The 19,408-nt window shown below is 49.4% G+C and overlaps 1 protein-coding gene across 1 annotated transcript in view; it reads left to right on the top strand.

Moving 5' to 3' along the window:
• The window catches only part of LOC149453487 (uncharacterized), a 146,377-nt gene that overhangs the window by 20,911 nt on the left and 106,058 nt on the right, over window positions 1-19,408 (top strand). The window lies entirely within an intron of this gene.

Below are 19,408 nucleotides of genomic sequence, written 5' to 3' on the forward strand. Positions count from 1 at the left end.
AGAGAAAAGAAATAAGAAGACAGAAGAAGAAAAAAGAAAGGAGAAAAAGAAGAATTCCAGTCCGCTATTATATTTTCTATTAAAAGTCTTGCGGTTGCAACAATGTATCCATTTGTATCCATTTCTGATACAGATGTTTTTATTCAGATACAAATGGATACATTGTTGCAACCACAAGACTTTTCATATAAAATATAATAGTGGACTGGAATTCTTCTTCTTTTTGTATTTCAATGGTTTTTATTAATTTATAACAATTAACACAGGAACAACAAATCACGCCCACGCAGGGGCTATCAATTGCACATAGAGGAAGTAGAAATTAGAGAAATCAGTGCTCTAACACCAACGGGGCAAAAGATACGCCCATGCAGGGGCCATCAATGGCAGTTAAATTACAAAACATAAATATAACACTGATAATAACTCAGACTAAAGACAGCTATCCACTGCCACACCAAAGCAAACAGAGGAAAAAAAGGGGGAAAAGGAAGAAGTACAAAAGAAAAAAGGATAGCCAAACCAAGAGCAGGGATCCAAGAACGCCGAAGTCGAACAACATCACATCCCCAGGCTAGCCGGGGGGAGCGTGGGAAAGGTATATTGCAACCATGGCTCCCATATTTTCAAGAATTTACATTGGGAGCCGTTGCAGATACTCGACATCTGTTCATTGAGCATCATAGTGGTCATACGATCCGGCACCCCCTGAAGAGGGACAAACGGGCTCTTCCAGGCCTGAGCAATTGTTCTATGTTTGATGACAGAGAGTATGCTTATCAAACTCTGAAGGAGTATCCCAGGGATGAACTACTAGAGTGTATACGGATCGCTCATTGCCTAGTAGATCAGGGCACAGAGTTCTCTGAGGTGCAGCCATTGATTCAGGTTTGTGCTGAGTTGGTTTCATCTGGTACCCCCGAATGCAGGGATGAATTTTTGCCCCCATTTAGCGCCGACCAGGTAGAGTCCCTGGTATGGTTATTAGAGGATGATGTGGATTACTTTCTGGAGCGTTATTCTGCATGTTCACAACAGGTACTAAGAGATTGTATAAACGCAGTGCAGTCTTTGGTCAGACAGGCTTTGTGTAAGCTGAGCTTTGTTCAACCCATACTGCAGACATGGTCAGACTTGTTGCACCCAGCCTCAGTCAGCTTGCAAAAACCCAGTCCTGCTTCTAATCTATTTCTTCAAAGCTCTATTCCTGCATTCCCAACAGCACCTCCAGTTACAGCCCAGTATACCCTGCTATCTACCGCGTGTCAGTACCCTGTTCCCACTCGCTGCACCTATCCTGCCTTTAACCCTGTAAAGAAGCCCTCTGTAGCAACTGTTCCCTCCCCTGTTCCATCCTCCAGCTCTTCTCTGTCTCCAGCTGCTCCATCCGTTTACAAACCTGCGCTTACTTGCGGTGCTCCGGTAACTAAAACCAGGAAAAGGCGAAAGTTCTTTCCAACCAATACCATCCTGCCAGTATCCAAACCGGTCAGCCTCCCATCTGAGAACCTGCCTTCCGTGGTTCAGCCTGATGCCTCCACCCAGCCTGATGCCTCCACCCAGCCTGATGCCTCCACCCAGCCTGATGCCTCCATTCAGCCTGATGCCTCCATTCAGCCTGATGCCTCCATTCAGCCTGATGCCTCTACCCAGCATGATGTTTCTACCCAGCCTGATGAACTGATCCAGCCTGATGATTCCATTAGGCCAGTTGACTCGATGCCGCTGTCGATCCAGACGATCCGGTACCTGATGACCCAGTACCCGCTGTCATGCCTGGGGGCCCGATGCCTGTCGCCCCGCCTGGGGGCCCGATGCCTGTCGCTCCGCCTGGGGGCCCGATGCCTGTCGCCCCGCCTGGGGGCCCGGCGCCCCGCCTGGGGGCCCGGCGCCTGCCGCCCCACCTGGGGGCCCGGCGCCCGCCGCCCCACCTGGGGGCCCGGCGCCTGCCGCCCCGCCTGGGGGCCCGATGCCTGTCGTTCCGCCTGGGGGCCCGGTGCCCGCCGCCCCTCCTGGGGGCCCGATGCCTGTCGCCCCTCCTGGGGGCCCGATGCCTGTCGCCCCTCCTGGGGGCCCGATGCCTGTCGCCCCTCCTGGTGGCCCGGTGCCTGCTGCTCCGCCTGGTGGCCCGGTGCCTGCTGCTCCGCCTGGTGGTCTGGTGCCTGCTGCTCCGCCTGGTGATCCGGTGTCCAGCTCGATGTGCCTCTGCCCGGAGTCCAGCTCGATGTGCCTCTGCCCGGAGTCCAGCTCGATGTGCCTCTGCCCGGAGTCCTGCCCGATGTGCCGCTGCCCGGAGTCCTGCCCGGTGTGCCAGTCTTTGATATCCCGCCAGTTACCAGACCCGGGCGGTGGAACATTTTGCCCAGCTAGGACTGTTTGGAGCGTCCTGAGGCCGCTCCTTGAGGGGGGGGTACTGTCAGGAATGGACTTGCCAGTAATGGTGGGACTCACCTGCTTTGTGGGCTGCAGTACCAGGGCTGGCCAGCGGGTGCTCCCAGCAATCAGAGACTCAACCCTGCAGCCAGCCAAACACCTGAAGTTGATTATGCAGGTGTATTTAAGGGATGGCCAGACCTGCAGTCTCTGCCTTGGTGTGTGTTTTTCCTGGGCCCTGTATCTTGTTCCTGCATGCCTGTTCCTGTCCCTGTCTGATTCGTTGCTGACCCTGCCTGATCCGGACCTCTGCTGACTTCTCCTGTTTTATCCCTGGCTTTTGACCCCGACCATTCTCTGCCTGACCCCCTGTACCTACCTGCCCGATTGTTATTGACCCAGCCTGCCTGACGACGCTTGCATTGTATGTACTGTTATCTGTGGGTGGTTTGGTTTGGTTCGTTTGCACTGTTATGTTTTAGTATTGCACTGCGTTTATGTTTGTATTGTTAGTCTTTAATAAATTATATTGTTTATAACTTATCTGAAGCCTGCGTTTCCCTGCGTCAGTTCACATACCTCTGGTCATACCCTGAAGCCCTGACACCCGGTATGGGACAATGAAACAAAGCATACCGAGCATCCCATTGTATAGAAAGATGGAACAAGGTGAAAAGGAGGCCAAACACACGAGACCAAAAATGAAGCAGCCTCGGGCATGACCACCAGATATGCAATACATCACCACGATGGCCACAACCCCGAAAGCATCGATCACTGCAGGCAGGGTTCGCCTGTGCCAAACGAGCCGGAACCCAATACCAACAAAACAACACCTTGTAGGCCGCCTCCAGCATGGTCGTATTAAAAGAGCATTTAGCTACAAGCGACCAGGCCCTATTCCAGTCCTCCGGATCCACAACCACTCCCAGGTCGCGCTCCCACTGAACGACATATGAAAGAGAAGTATGCGACGAGCGTCTATTCAAGGCTGCATAAAGAAGGGAGATAAGGCCCAGGGCGCCCGGACGCTGTTGGCAAAGCAGTTCAAAGGCAGATTTCTGGTACAGGAAAACAGAAGTGCCCCGCAATGAGAGCAGCCAATGCCACAATTGAAGGTAACGAAAAAATTCCTGCGAAGGGACATACCGTGACTCCCGAAGAGAATTCCAGGTGGGGAAGGACCGAGAGGTCAAAAAATGTCGTACTTGTGAAAAACCGTTCGCCACCCACCAAGAAAACGCCCTTGGTTGATCTAAACCCGGTGGAAAGAGGGGGTTGTTAGTAATTCAGAGCAAAGGCAAGAAAGGTGACATTAGGCCACTGGAGTAACGTACCGAGTCCCACACTTGTAAGCCATGGAGCAAGATCGGACTCAGTGCCGTGGGGCGCAGGGCAGTGGGAAGCCATAGAAGCGTCGAAATCGCAATAGGGGCACAATTAGGTAATTGCAGCAGGACCCAGAGAGGTATGTCTGAGGAAGCATGCAACATAGATAGCGGGGCAATCTGGCTCGCTTGATAATATTTAGTTACATTGGGAACCCCAAGGCCACCCTGGAGTCTATGGACAAAAAGTGTAGTTCTGGAAACTCTGGGGCGTTTATCGGCCCAGATAAAACGCATAATCTTCGCCTGAAGCAACCGAAGGAAATGAGGAGGAACCCGCACTGGGAGGGTGCGAAAATAGTATAACAATTTTGGCAAGATGGTCATTTTCACTGAATTGATCTGTCTTATCCATGACAGGTGTGGAAATTGCCAAGAATGCATAAGAGAGGACACAGAGCAAAGCAATGGATAGTAATTTGCAGCAAACAGTAAGTCATAGGTGGGGGTCAAGCAAATGCCTAGGTATTCAAGAGAAAAAGAGGCCCATTTATAAGGGAAGTGGGCCAAAGTAATATTAAGCACGACAGTCTTATTCAAATTGATACAGAGACCCAAAATCAAAGAGAAGCGCTCAAGAACCTGTTGCAAGTCTGGAAGCGTCGTCAGGGGATTAGTGAGAGTCAAGAGGGCATCGTCTGCAAAAAGGTTCAACTTAAACTCCTGTCCCGCGTATGGAACCCCTGATACATTACAATCAGTCCGGAGCGCCATAGCCAACGGCTCAAGCGCCAGTACAAAGAGCGCCGGGGACAGGGGGATCCCTGTCTTGTACCTCGCCAAATAGGAAAGAGATCTGAGAAATATCAAGCGTATTTAACGGAAGCCGAAGGGGAAGAATACAAGGCTTGAATCCAAGAAAGAATAGAGTCCCCAAAACCCCAGCGAAACAGCACAAACCGCAGATATTCCCAGGATAGAGAATCAAAGGCTTTATATATGTCTGAGGACAGTAAGAATCCCGGTGTTTTCCGCTGTTGTAGAAAATGTATAAGATGGACCACCTCACGAACATTATCACCCACCTGTCTCCCAGGGACGAAACCCACTTGGTCTCTGTGGATCAGGCTACGCAAGTATTTATTGATACGAAAGCTAAGAATCTTGCCCAAGATCTTCAGGTCTTCATTAAGAAGAGAAATGGGCCGAAAGGCTTGCGGTTCCTGCACATCATCGGTTGTCTTAGGGATCATGGAAATATGAGCTCTAAGCGCATCCGGAGAGGGCAATGAGCCCCAACGTAACTCATTAAAATAATCAGCCAAGAAGGGTGCTAACAGGGTTGCAAATGTCTTATAATAGAGGCCGGAAAAGCCATCTGGACCCGGGGCAGCTGTAGACCGTAGAGATTTAATAGCTTGGAGCACTTCCGGTACGGTGACACCGGCATTGAGGGCCTTCTGTGCTGCCTCAGATAGTCCAGGAAGTTGGAGGTCTTGAAAGAATGCCTCTGCCTGAGCCACAGGGAAGGGATCTGGTTTGGCGTAAAGGCGCAAAAGAAAGTCCACGAAACGAGAGACAATTTGCTGGGGATTAGAAGTACAGCCACCCACGGGAAGTCGCAATCGGATCAGTTTATGGGGTTTCCCCACAGAATTGAGTTTCCTGGCCAGCATTGGACCTGGCTTATTAGCACAGGAATAAAATTTGTGTTTGGCCCAACGCAGGGCCCGTTCCACCTCTGAAGAGGAGAGTAGGCCCAACTCTGCTGCCAGGGCGTCTCGAGCGCGTTTATGGGCCGTGGATGGGAATGACTTCCAACGAGCAGAGGACAACAGAGAATGGAGCTCCAAAAGTCGGCGCCCCTGTTCCCGCTTCCGAACCGCTGCCAGCTGTATAACCTGACCACGCACCGTGGCTTTGTGCGCCTCCCACAGGGGTACTGCCTGTCAGGGCAGGGCTGTGGAACGGACAGGTAGGCCTAGTGGCAGGGTAACGCACTGGCTGACGACAACCACCACCAACAGACTGAAGTCCCTCAGGGCGCGGAGTCTAAGTCCCAGGCTGCCCTTCACCAGGGCCCCTGATGGTGGGGATGGACTTGACGCAACCAGGGACCAGGTCGCGGCCCCCGAGACACCCCAGCTGCGGTAATGGCTGCCGCCAATGGCGTGTAGTTGGTGAGAATGACAATAGCGTAGTCAGACAAGCCGGGTCAATAACAACGGGACAAAACAGTACAGAACAGTAGACAGAGAATCACAGGTCACGGGCCGGGTTCAGCAACGGAAGGTCAGATCAAAGGGAAACGCAGAGAATGGTCTTAGTCACAAGCCGAGTCAGAATACCAGAAGAGTCACGAGCGTATACACAGAGCTGTAGCAAGACAAAGACACAAGACACAAGTGCAAAGAGCATGTGCAGATCCCAGGCTTATATGTACTCAGCCACACCCCTCTGGGGGATGGACCTCAGAGACCTGAAGGCATAAAAGATTCCCATCATGCTCAGCAGAAATCCAAGATGGATGCTAGCACATGGAGTAACATAACCTCTGGGAAAAGGTAGGACCTTGACACTGCCAAAGAAACAGATCCCGAGTTTTCCGCGAAGTATGTGCGTAAGAAAGATTCTATGTGTTGGCCGGTGACCTGAGTGGTCATTAAAGAGTCATTAATGCGCCAGTGAAAGGGGCGCTGTACCGACCCAGAAAGTACCAGAGGATCATGGTCCGACCAGGGCGAGGAGGGAATAGCTATCCGCCTGACCAAAGGAAGCTGCTGGACATACATGAATATGTGGTCAATTCTACAAAAACTGTCATGAGGGTTGGAATAGAATGTAAAGTCGCGCTCATTTGGGTGGAGTTCCCTCCAGACGTCCGCCAGCCCCGCCGTCCTCAAGAGAGCGCATACGTTCCTCTAACACCAAGTCTTGAGAAGGGGCCGCCCCCAGGCATAGCGCCTATCCAATGTGGAATCCAAGGTAACATTGGAATCTCCCAAAAGAAGGAGACCCTTGGAGTGTCGGGAGACAATGGTGCAAAGATGAGAAAAGAATTTATGTTGAAAGCGATTAGGTGCATAGTAAGAGACAAAGGTAACCTCCTGATCCCAGAGGGTGCCCTGCAGAAGCAAGTACCTACCCGTGGGGTTCGCTATATTCCGAGCACAGACAAAAGGAAGATTGCGCTTGAAAGCTATTAGTACACGCTGGCGTTTCTCAGGGGCCGAGGCCGTGTAAAAGGTGGGAAAGTGAGGCGAAAGATACTGTGGAGCGGAGGACTGAGAAAACCTGGTCTCCTGTAAACATACCACGTCAATTTGTTGCGATTTGAGGTGATGAAAAACTTTAGCCCGCTTCTGAGGCGAATTGAAATCTTGAACATTTTGTGAGTATACTTTCAGAAGGGGTGAGGCCATGGCGGTATCAGCACTGCATGCTCAGCAGAAAAAGCATAGGTCGGCCAACAGTTATCATTTCCAATGGCGTTTGGACCATGGCATCCTGAGACCCTGCATCGGAATAAAACAAAAAAAACAGAAAAGAAGAGAAGGGAGAAAAAAAAGAAACAAGAAATATATACAGCAGTATAAACGTGTCACATCAATGGTGACATGCATCCTCCTACACCTGAAGGATATCGGTTGGGGGTGGCTCTACCACCGGACACATGGCTGCAAATGAAAACATCAAAAACATAAGCCCTCAGGGGGCAAAAAGGCAATAAACACAGTATAACGGGATACCAAAGTAATAAACTAAGAGCCCCAGAAGTGAGCACATCCGCAATAACCTCCCGATAGAAAACCCAGCTAAACTAAGGGGCCAACCCCAATCAGGAAGATGGCTACAGGCCACCGTAGAACCACTACACAGCCCAAGTGGTCCCACACCTCCCAATAGGGCCAACACCCGATCAGACCCACCTCCCACCCCGAAGCCCGAGGGAACCATCACCCCATACCCAAACAGGAACCTGAAAAAACAGCACCCATGGTAGGCCAAGACAGCAAAAAGTCATAATCCGCAAGTCCAGGAGGAGATCCTCCCCCCCCATTCAGTGATGGAACCCAAGGGAATGGGTCGGATCAGGCCTAGCCTGGAACGCTAACAACTGAAAAAGCCCTAAGGGCCAAACTCACAGTCCCATCAGGAAAGTCCAACGGTGAAACACAACGCGGGAGATCCAAGATACATTCTCAGCCCGGAGAAGAGCAGGACGGACTTGATCATTGAGGGGTCTGAGGGAGGGCCCTCTTCCTGTTGGACGACTGCTCCCAGAGGTGGCCCAGTGGAAGCGGCCTCGCTGGGGATCCACTTGAGCTGGGCTCTGAGCAACGGCCTCCAGCGGAAGAAGATGCAAAGATTCCAGGAGCGAATGGGCCTCCCCCGGCATAACAACAAAGTGACTGCGGCCCTGGTAGTTGAAGGTGAGGCGGAATGGAAAGCCCCAAGCATATTTAATTCTGTGGTTCACCAGGATCGAAATGAAGGGCTTCAACTGACATCGCTTCTGCAGAGTGGTCTGGGAGAGGTCCGCGAAGAGCTGGTAGCGATGTCCCTGGAATCTGAGGTCTGGTTTGTTTCTGGCTGCCAAGAGGATGGTTTCCTTAGTGCAGTAGAAAGTGAACTTGATGATGATGTCCCTTTGGGCCCATCTGGTGGTCTGGGGCCCAATGCACGATGAATGCGGTCAACTTCAAGCCGGTCGATGGGAATTGCGGGCGTCAGCTCCTGAAACAGAGCAGTAGCGGTGGAGGTAAGATCTGTGACCGTTTCAGGTATACCCCTTAACCGCAAATTGCTGCGACGGAAACGGTTCTCAAAATCCTCAAGTCGGAGCAGTGCGTCCGCTAATTCTTTCTTGAGGTCACACAAGTCCTGCTCATGACCCTCAATGACCGTAGGCGCCGCATCCATATTATCCTCAAAATCATTTGTCCGATTGCCCAACTCTCGAATTTCACGCGAAAGTCAGTCGGCAAGCTTGGAGGTAGCAGAGGACAGTTCCGACTGTAGCATCGCCTTGAAAAGGTGCAGAAGCTCAGCATCCCTCAGACCTAGAGGGGAAGACCGCAGGGATGCTTCTGATGCCAGGTCATCTTCACCCCTAGGATCCAGCCCACCCGTGGGTAGTGGTGGCGGGGGAACCGAAATCGTGACCGGGGCTTCAATTGTGGCCGGGGCTCTGGAACTCTCCGGCGGCATGCCAAAAATCAAGGCCGTGCCTTCACCCACAATCTCCGGCGGGTAGGCCGCAAACTTTGAAACAGTCTGCTGGACACTGGAAGCATGGGAGATGGCTGATTTTTTCGCCATCAGGGCACCAGGGGGCCAGGAGAGGTTGGAGGGAAGGCCAGAACCCCCCCCCCCAGGAGCTAAAAATCGACTGATGTGCCGGTGGTTGAGCAGCTGGGTTTAAAAAGCAGCCATTCCACAAGCTGCTCACGAGCGCCCCCCTCTTCTTCTTTTTTTTCTTCTTTTTTCTTCTTTTTCTTCTTGCAGGTCACAGCTCGTGTGCAGATTTTTTATCGGTAAAACGATCGGCCGATTTGCCCATCATTGCTGGGAAAATCAGCCGCTCGGTAAAATCGTCCGATTTTTTTCCAACTTTACCGATAAAAAAAATGTGCCAAAACCCCGAAAAACGGCCGACCAATTAACCCACTAACGGTGCGAAAATCGGCCAATTTTTTGCAGATGGACAATGACCCAAAGCATACCGCAAAAGCAAACAGAGTTTTTTGAGGGAAAGAAGTGGAATGTTATGCAATGGCCAAGTCAATCACCTGACCTGAATCCGATTGAGCATGCATTTCACTTGCTGAAGACAAAACTGAAGGGAAAATGCCCCAAGAACAAGCAGGAACTGAAGACAGTTGCAGTAGAGGCCTGGCAGAGCATCACCAGGGATGAAACCCAGCGTCTGGTGATGTCTATGCGTTCCAGACGTTAGGCTGTAATTGCTGCAAAGGATTTGCAACCAAGTATTAAAAAGTGAAAATTTGATTTATGAATATTATTCTGTCCCATTACTTTTGGTCCCTTTAACAAGTGGGAGGCACATATGCAAACTGTTGTAATTCCTACACCGTTCACCTGATTTGGATGTAAATACTCTCAAATTAAAGCTGACAGTCTGCAGTTAAAGCACATCTTGTTCGTTTCATTTCAAATCCATTGTGGTGGTGTATAGAGCCAAAAACATTAGAATTGTGTTGATGTCCCAATATTTATGGACCTGACTGTACACACGGGTCTGAAGTTTGGAATTAGTAAGAAATGTATTTGATTTCTGCAAACCTGGATGTTTTTTTTATAAAGGTTGTATGAGATTTATATAAAGCGGAACTTCACTCTCTCCATTGACAATGACTATTTTTATATTCGTAAATATCTAGGAAAGTATATCATATTTACTTGTTTAACCTTTTTTTTTTGCATTCCTGCAGCTACTTCCTTATTTCCATGCCTATGCACATGATGTCATACTTCCCAGGAGTCTTCAGGAGGGGAGGGTTCTCAGTTCAGCCAATGTCTTAGCTAAGGACAGATGGATTCCAGGATGTAACTGCTACATGAATCATCTGCCCTTATTTAATATGGCCTCTGCCAGAAATGCCAGGTGGTGTTGTCTTGGACTCGGTCACTTACAGACCATTTACCGTGATCTACCAGTGAGCCAAATTAATATGAGAATACGTGCACGTGGAAGTAAGACACTGACACTTCGCAGTTTGCCAACTTCCTAAAATTCTGTTTTATTGAGGAACTAACCGTATCATTTATAGGGCATATGATGCAGGCAAAGCATATACATTGATTGGGTGAAAAGTCCACTGGGTTTCTGCGTGTTCGTCCATCCGTGTTGATATCTTCCAATCATTGTCCCCAAAGAGACTCATTCCCTTTTATGGGGGTTGTTTACATTAAAAGATACTTTTCTCCTAATGAGTCACCAAGGGCGAGACTCCGGATGAAGGCGCCATCTTAATTATCATCATTGTTCTGTCAACCTATATCTGATTGTTTACTTAAGAGAGTAAGGAATTTAAAGAGCAAGATACAGACAGTAGCAAGACTATAAAATTGTCATTTTACTGATCATCTAATAAAACGTGGACTGTCAATCACAATCCACTACAATCCCCCCTTAAAATGGCTATTTTATTCCTGACTGTCCCTATGTCTTCTGATGTCCTAACTGCCTGGTGGCCCTCCCTCTGGAACTCTTTTAAGACGCATATAGAGCCTCTGAGTGGCTAATCCATCCCTAGAGTCTCGATACGTCCTGAGAAGGCCACAGTCAGGCACTGTCTTTCCCTGCTTATAGTTGTCTGTTAGGGGGGGGGAAATTTGTAGCATTCCCCTTTTTTTTTTTTTATAAGCCTGAAATATGATGATCAGGGGCCATAGTCTGTAAGGGAGTATAGGATTCCCTTTCTTCACGGGGGAGTTCAACATTGTTATAGTTCAGGAATGTAGGGGTGATCTCGTTCACAGCTTTCCCTATTAGCCTCTTAATGCAAGGGATCACACAGCAGGCGACTATTGCCATTAGAATGATAATACCCAGGATAACCACCCCTGCGTGGGTGAGGGCTTTCTGCCAGCCACTCAGCCATCCAAACCACTGATCCCAGGGATGTGTAATACCTGAGTTTTCCTTAAGCTCATTTGACAGGTCCTCCAACCTCTTGATGGCCAGTGTCACCTTCCCATTTGGGCCTGTGTTATCTGGGATATACGTACAGCAGGTCATGGTCTTTGGTATCATTTTACAGACCCCCCCCCTTTTTCAGCTAATAACATATCGAGTGTCATACGATTTTGAAAGACCATGTTAGAAGTAGCCTCCAACTGCTCTGCTATCCCCTTTAAGGCATCTCGTGTGTAGTTTACAAATCGTTGTTGATTATAGTAGATGTAGTTTATCCAATCTACATTCTTGTTCTCAGTGATGAAGAGGAATAGGGATTCAAATCCCGCGGCCACCTGGTCTCTGGCCTTGAATTCATCGGGTACCCCCCTTGGGACTCCTATCGCATCTATATAGACATGGGGGTCAAAACTCCCTTGTGGGGCACTTCGTTTGTGCTTGGTTGCATGGGGGGGTTTGGGAGGCACCTTAAGTAATGGATCTGAGAGGATGTGCAATGGCATTATGGCATGGAGGCGTGGGGATTGGGAGAAGGGACAGAATGATTAAGGGGGGCCAACCACTCTTTTGAAAGGTATATATCTTTCAGTTGGAACTCACAATGGTGGATTGTGCCACCTCTGGGGTATAACACCCCTAGAAGGTAAGTTCCCTGATCTCCCGGACTCTCTATGGTCAGAGTAAGGGGGATGGCTACAGTGAACTGCTTGTTCATTTTTGTGGATCACCTATCTACCTTAGGGGTGGTAAGTGAGTGTCATTCGGGAAATTAGAGATTTTCCATACCGGTCTTTCCGCTCTACTGCACTTTGTGGCTTATACCCCCAAACCGGTCTCGTGTTCCATCCCACTGATCCCCAGTAGCCACAATCTGCTCCCCAATAATTATCTGTAACACATATATATATTGTGGAGGCAATGGGGACAGGTGTGTTCTTGCACAGGCTATGATTGAAGAAAAATGTTGCTACTTGTGTGTTGGATGAGTTATACCAAAACTGGGTGGAGTCACCCTTGTGAGTGATGGCCACCTGTTGGCCCCCTCCCATTTCCACCAAAAAAGGATATGCAACACAATCATTGTGGTGTGGGTGACACGGACAGGGCCTCGTCCTCTGGAGCTGGAACCTTCTTGCAATGTGAGGCGTGTATCCAGGTGGACTTTCCCTCCAACTTCACTGAAGTGGCAGTCAACAGGAGCACCTGGAAAGGACCGTCATATCTGGGTTCCAATGTATGTTTTCGCAGAAACTTTTTGACCAAGACCCAGTCTCCAGGTTGTAAAGTGTGTGTTCCTATGTCCGCCTCAGGATCTGGAATGTAGGAGAATACTTGCACATGGATATTAGTCAACACACGTGTCAAAGATATCACATACTTTGTCAATGAGTCAAACTGCAACTGTATTGCTGAGGATAGTAGGTACCCAGTCTAGGGGCGGACCCAAACAAAATCTCATAGGGAGACAACCCATGACTCCCCCTTGGTGTGTATCTAACGCTGAAAAGAGCAATAGGCAAGCTGTCCGGCCATCCCATGCCTACCTCTTGGCCCATTTTTAACATTCTTGACTTCAGGACCCCATTTAGGCGCTCTACCTTCCCACTACTCTGGGGATGATAGGGTGTGTGAAATGCAAGTGTGACCCCCAGAGCCGACTAGATCTCTTTTGTAACATTGGCAGTAAAAGCCGGTCCCTGATCACTTTCAACCACCTCGGGCACTCCATATCTGCAGACTATCTCTGTGAGCAGCTTCTTGGCAGTGGTTCTTGCCATCTGGTAGGTTACTGCGAATGCCTCTGGCCATCCTGAGAACATATCCACCACCACTAGGGCATATTCAAATCGTCCACTTTTTGGCATCTGGATATGATCTATCTGGATCCTCTGAAATGGATATAGTGCCCTAGCCAGATGCTTGCTTGGAGGTTTCTCAGGTCTTCCAGGATTGCACTTGGCACATACAACACAAGACTTACAGAATCTGTCTGTGTAAGCCGTAATTCCGGGTGCCACATAGTATTTACTGATCAAAGAGTTCATTAGCATCTTGGACAGGTGTGACGCTCCATGTGCCCACTGCACTGTTGCCGGATATAAGGATCTGGGAAGCAAAACCTTCTTCCCCACCACCCACAATCCTTTGTCCTCAACTGCTCCTTTCTGCATCCATTCCTTCCTTTCTTCTTCTGAAGCATTATCCTGGGCTTCCTGGAGTTGGTTGTCCTTGGGCTGATGAATTAGCACAGGCATCACCTCACTGCACATCTCTTCATCCTCTTCCTGCTCCCTGACCGCAGCTTGCTTAGCAGCCATGTCTGCCAGATGATTTCCTTTTGCTTCCATAGTGGTCAATTTACCGTGGGCCTTCACCTTCAGTATGGCCACTTGGGCTGGTAGTAAGAGTGCTTCCATAAGGCGGTTGATCGCCTTTCCATGCTTTACAGGAGTCCCAGCTGCCGTGAGAAAGCCCCTCATTTTCCAGATTAGGCCAAAATCAAGTGCAACCCCCAGTGCATATCTGGAGTCCGTGTAAATGTTCGCTGTCTTTCCTTTTGTTAATTCACAGGCTTTGGTGAGTGCCCTTATTTCAGCCTCTTGTGCAGACATAAAAGGTGGAAGAGGTCTAGCTTGCAGTACCATTGTGTCGGTAGTCACAGCATTTCCAGTGTGGTAGGTGCCAGCATTATCTGCAAAGCGGGATCCATCCACAAAAAGTATTAGGTCAGGATTTGATAGGGGCATATCATGGACTGTTGGTAGGTGTGTAGTTTCTGCCTGCATAAGTTCCAAACAGTCATGTACCACATCCTCTGGTGCCATGTCTTCGGTGTCTTCTTCTGCTTCGCCTACCCCCCCCCTGGAAGAGGGAGAAGAGTTGCAGGGTTTATCTGGGTGCATCTGACCAGGGTGACATGATCAGGTAAAATAAGGGAGCCTTGCAGTCGCAGATGCCTGGCGGCAGATAGATGTTTTGGTTGGGTTTGGTTCAGTATTGCGGTAATGTCATGGGGGGCCAGAAGTGTGAGTGGATGTCCTAAGACCAGATCTGCCGTCTTATCCAGGAGAAGATGGACAGCAAAAACAGCCCTCAGACAGGAGGGACCACCTTGTGCAACCGGGTCTAGCCTGTAGGAGTAATAACCCAGAGGCCGGAGGCGACCCCCATGGCGTTGTGCCAGAACTCCTGTTGCATGACCCTGTCTCTCAGCCACAAAAAGTTTGAAGGGCTCATCATAATCTGGTAGACCTAATACAGGTGCAGTGGAGATGGCTTTTTTCAGGCGATGGAAATCAAGTACAGCTTCTTCTGTCAGGGTAAAGGGTTCAGATTTCAGGGCATCATAAAGGGATTGCATCAAGATGGAGGCTTCTGGGATCCAGGAACAACAATAGGAAACCAACCCTAGAAAAGCATGCAGGGTTTTTGGTCCCTGAGGTATTGGGACATTCTGGATAGCCCGTACTCTATCCGGTGTGAGGTGACGAGTGGCTTGGGAAATGCAATGTCCCAAGAAAATGACAGAAGTTTGGCACCACTGTAACTTGTCCTTAGAAACCTTGCAGCCTGTTCAGCCAGGTGGTGGAGGAGGCTCAGAGAGGCGATTTTTCCTTCAGAATGGTTGGTGGCACATAGGAGCAAGTCATCCACATATTGGAGCACTATGACTTCCGGGTGTGACTGTTGCCAGGTGCTGAGGATAGTTGTCATGGCCTTTGTAAATTGGCTTGGCGAATTTTGGGCCCCTTGGGGCATAACTCTCCAGGTATACTGTCAGCCAGCATGGGTAAAGGCCAAGAGATACATGCAGGAGGGGTCCAGCGGAACACTGAAGAAGGCATTTGCCAAGTCAATAACTGTGAACACTTGGGCTGTGGGAGGTACCCCTGCAAGCAGGGTGTGGGGGTTTGGTACAATGGGGGTTTCCAAAATAGTTGCCTCATTGACTGCTCTCAGATCTTGAACCATGCGATATTTGGTGGGCTCACCCTTTGGAGTTCTTTTCTTCGCTGGGAAAAGGGGTGTATTGCATGGGGACACACGGGGAATTAATGCCCCGTTTTCCAGAGGTATATTGACTTGTTTGGAGATGGCGTCCATCTGGGCTTGCTTCAGAGTGTATTGAGGCTTCCGTGGCAATGGTGCTCCAGGCTTAAGCTGGTCTAACACTGTAGTAACTTTCAGATGGCCAATATCCTCAGGTCCGGTGGACCAAAAAGTGAGTGGCAGCTCCTGTAAGGCCTGTTCTACATGGTCTGGCAAGGGGCGGCCTGAAACTTCCGGAGGATGTCCCTCAATGGGAACAGTGGCCTTTGCTAGGGGCCCACTAGCACCATATCCATGAGAAGAAACTGTCATAAGGGGAGTGGACACAGGCTTGCCCCTGTCCTATTGGAGAAGGTTCAAATGTTCTTGGGTAGGACCTGTGCGTGTTGGTCCTGGAAGCGGTGGAGGTGGTGGCATTGCAGACTCTTCCCACCCTGAGTTGTAGTCATTGAGTCGTCGTGAACGTCTGGGAGCTCTGCATTCCCTTCTGAAATGTCCTGGTTTTCCACAGTTGAAGCAAACAAGTGGGTTTCTTCTGGGGACCTGCTCTCCAGCTGACAACATGAGTGGTGTCGGCTTCCGGGTCGTCTGGGCCGCTTCCAGACCTTTTGCCACCAGCAGTATATCCAGGTGGAGGGTGCGGTACTCTGGACGGGCAGTGATCAAACCCTTGCGAACAGACTCCTTTAGTCCTGATACAAATGCAGAGGCCAGCATTTGAGTATGTACCTTGTTATGGACACTGAATCCCAGCTCTGTAAACACCTGTGTTAGTCTGGTATGGAACTTTTCCAATGTCCTGCAATGTGGTGGCCTGGTCCGCCAGTCTCTCTCTGGCCCACTGCTGCAACTGGTCACAGAAAGAAATTCCCGAGGCATAAGTGGTGTCCTCATTTGGCTTTACTCTGGTGAGATCCTTTTCCATTATAGGCCAATATGCATCCCCAGCCTTGATCTCACACAGACTGACCAAATCCCTCCAGGCTGTGGAATAGGTCTTGTGGATCTGAGCTATGCGCCGGTAAAAAGGCATCGGGTGTTTCTCCGGGTCCGGGAGAGTTGTGACTAGTGCGGAGGCTTGGGATGGAGTGAAGGCCACATACATGATAGGAGCATCAGGTAGGTTGGGCACCGGGTGGGGATGGTCTTCTTCAGATCCTTGGGGGCGATAGACAGGATTGTGGTAAGTGGAAGAAAAGGGATGAAGTGCTGAGTCTGCTCCCATTCCAGACTCATACACAGATAATTTTTGACGATGGGGTTGTGTGGTTGGGGGAAGTTGAACGAGTGGTTTGCTTTCTGGACCATGGCCTTCTGAGAACGGATCATTCTGTTGGGAATAAATGGAAACAGCATCATCCTCTCGGGTACCCTGGCGGACTGCCGCAGCCACTGTCTTTTCTTGAGCCCATCCTCTTCTGTCTGGCAGAGAGGTAGGGGTTACCACATCTGTAAAATTCCAGCCCTGCCATTCTGTGGGTGTCTTCAGTTCAACTTGGTCTGAACCCTCTGTTTGTTTTGGTGGTGGTGCTACAGGCATCAGGGGTGTGTGGAGGGCCGAAGGTGGTTGGGAGCCAGAGACAGTAAGCACTGGGCACAAGGTGGTAGCTGGTATGAGGTGTGTATGGTGTATCGGTGTACTAAGCCCAGAGTCAACATGGCTTCCGGTGGCCTCACTGGGCGCCGCCATCTTTGAAGAGGGCGGAAGCGGAAGGGGCGGGGCCGGAGGCGGAAATGGAGGTGACTGAGTTGGAAGCATCGGATGTTGCATAGTCAGCTTCCGGTCACATCCCTTGCAAATCTCCTCCCACCCCGGATTCTTAACTGAACACCCCTTACATATCTGGAGGTTCTGACTACACGGTATGCAAAAATCTGGACTCTCGGGGTGGGGCCTTCCTGTATTTCCACATGCCTCGCACCTCCAGGACGGGCCATCATCATAGGGGGGCGGCGCCTTGCCGGGCGCATCTCCTTTCCTGTAATATACATATACAACTCCCCTGTCCTGATTCAGTTTTTGCTCCACCCACCCCTCCTGATGTAGGGCGCGGGCCACATTAAACCAAGTTTCTGCTGTCTTTAACATGTCATGCTTCATTAGAAGCCCTCTTTCTCTTCTCTTTACACAGCTTTCTCAACTTTTTTACATACTCTGGTCCCTCTCTCTCCTCCACCAGTTCACAAGCAAACGAACTGTTCTCTGGCTTTATAAGTTTCTGTCCCATTTTGTTTTACTTCCCTCCCGGGGACCCTAAGGTGGTCCCCAAACCCGTCACTCTGTTCTGAAAGTGCTGTGCCGTGAGACAGTGTAACCCGCGCAGCACTTTGCCCCCTGCTTCTCCTCCAGTAACTTCCCTATTTTCCTGCTACACTGCTACACTGAGAATAATGTACATTAACCCTGTAAACCAATATATCAGAAGCTACGATTGTCACTGTACTACTACTTGTACTAATCCCCACACTTTCGTGGTGTACACCAAACATTAATCCACATACACAGTGTGATCATGACATAGTATTTCAGACACGCCTGTCAGGAGTAAAATGTTTTTTTTTTTTTAGTTTTCTTTTTCCCCCACAAGCCAATCCCTGGCTGTGGTTTTTTCCCCCGTGTCGCCATTACTGCGACTACGAGTTTCCCCTCGACAGTCACCATCACTGCGACTGCGAGCGCCCGGCACCCTCTCTCAAATCAGAGTGTATCCTGTCCACTCCTGACGAGGAATATTTTGCCGTAATTCTCCCCTCCCTCACAGGCGCATCAACAACAACCCAACCAATCACACTGGTACACACAGACAACACAAAAGACAAGACATATCACACTGGTAGATGACGTTACACTGACAGGTGGGTTCAAAGGAGCCCCGGGCAAGTATACCTGTCACTTTGCTGATCAACGGACAGCCAGACGGGTGAGTAGTCCCGCTGGGCAATTCCAGACTACGCAGGTAAGGAATTATTAGACATAAAAATTCACTTACCGCTTTTGGAGGTGATCAGTCTCCGCGTCTGGAATGCTCCACGGTCCCCCTCATCCACTCTGGGTCGGGCTGATCCCGTGTTCAGAACCCGGGCTCCACGCTGGGCGCCAAATGTCTTGGACTCGGTCACTTACAGACCATTTACCGTGATCTACCAGTGAGCCAAATTAATATGAGAATACGTGCACGTGGAAGTAAGACACTGACACTTCGCAGTTTGCCAACTTCCTAAAATTCTGTTTTATTGAGGAACTAACCGTATCATTTATAGGGCATATGATGCAGGCAAAGCATATACATTGATTGGGTGAAAAGTCCACTGGGTTTCTGCGTGTTCGTCCATCCGTGTTGATATCTTCCAATCATTGTCCCCAAAGAGACTCATTCCCTTTTATGGGGGTTGTTTACATTAAAAGATACTTTTCTCCTAATGAGTCACCAAGGGCGAGACTCCGGATGAAGGCGCCATCTTAATTATCATCATTGTTCTGTCAACCTATATCTGATTGTTTACTTAAGAGAGTAAGGAATTTAAAGAGCAAGATACAGACAGTAGCAAGACTATAAAATTGTCATTTTACTGATCATCTAATAAAACGTGGACTGTCAATCACAATCCACTACAGTGTGTTTCAAAATGATTCCTTAACAAAATAAATCCTGGAGACATGGATGGATGGGGAGGGGGGGGAAGAGTTTGTTTTGAATATTAAAGATTAATTATATAGCATTTTTGGTGTTCAGATGCAGAGCACTTTAACATATGAGGAAAATGAATAATGTTACAATGGTTATTAATGTATATAACAAACAGGAATCAGCCACAACTCAGCTCTCAGTGATGGAAACCATAGAATGCAGTTTTTATCCTCACAGCAAGGTGATGATCTTACTTATGGTAATTGAAAGGAACAGACAGGAAGTGATGTTATGCACAGGAAGTTCTGGGTGAGAGGTGAGTGAGAAGGAAGAAGAGAGGAGACATTGTAGAAACTGGCAGCAGA

Source organism: Staurois parvus, unplaced genomic scaffold, assembly GCF_062004578.1.
Source record: "Staurois parvus isolate SC_StPar_1 unplaced genomic scaffold, SC_StPar_1.0 ptg000449l, whole genome shotgun sequence".
In the NCBI taxonomy this organism is placed as follows: Eukaryota; Metazoa; Chordata; class Amphibia; order Anura; family Ranidae; genus Staurois; species Staurois parvus.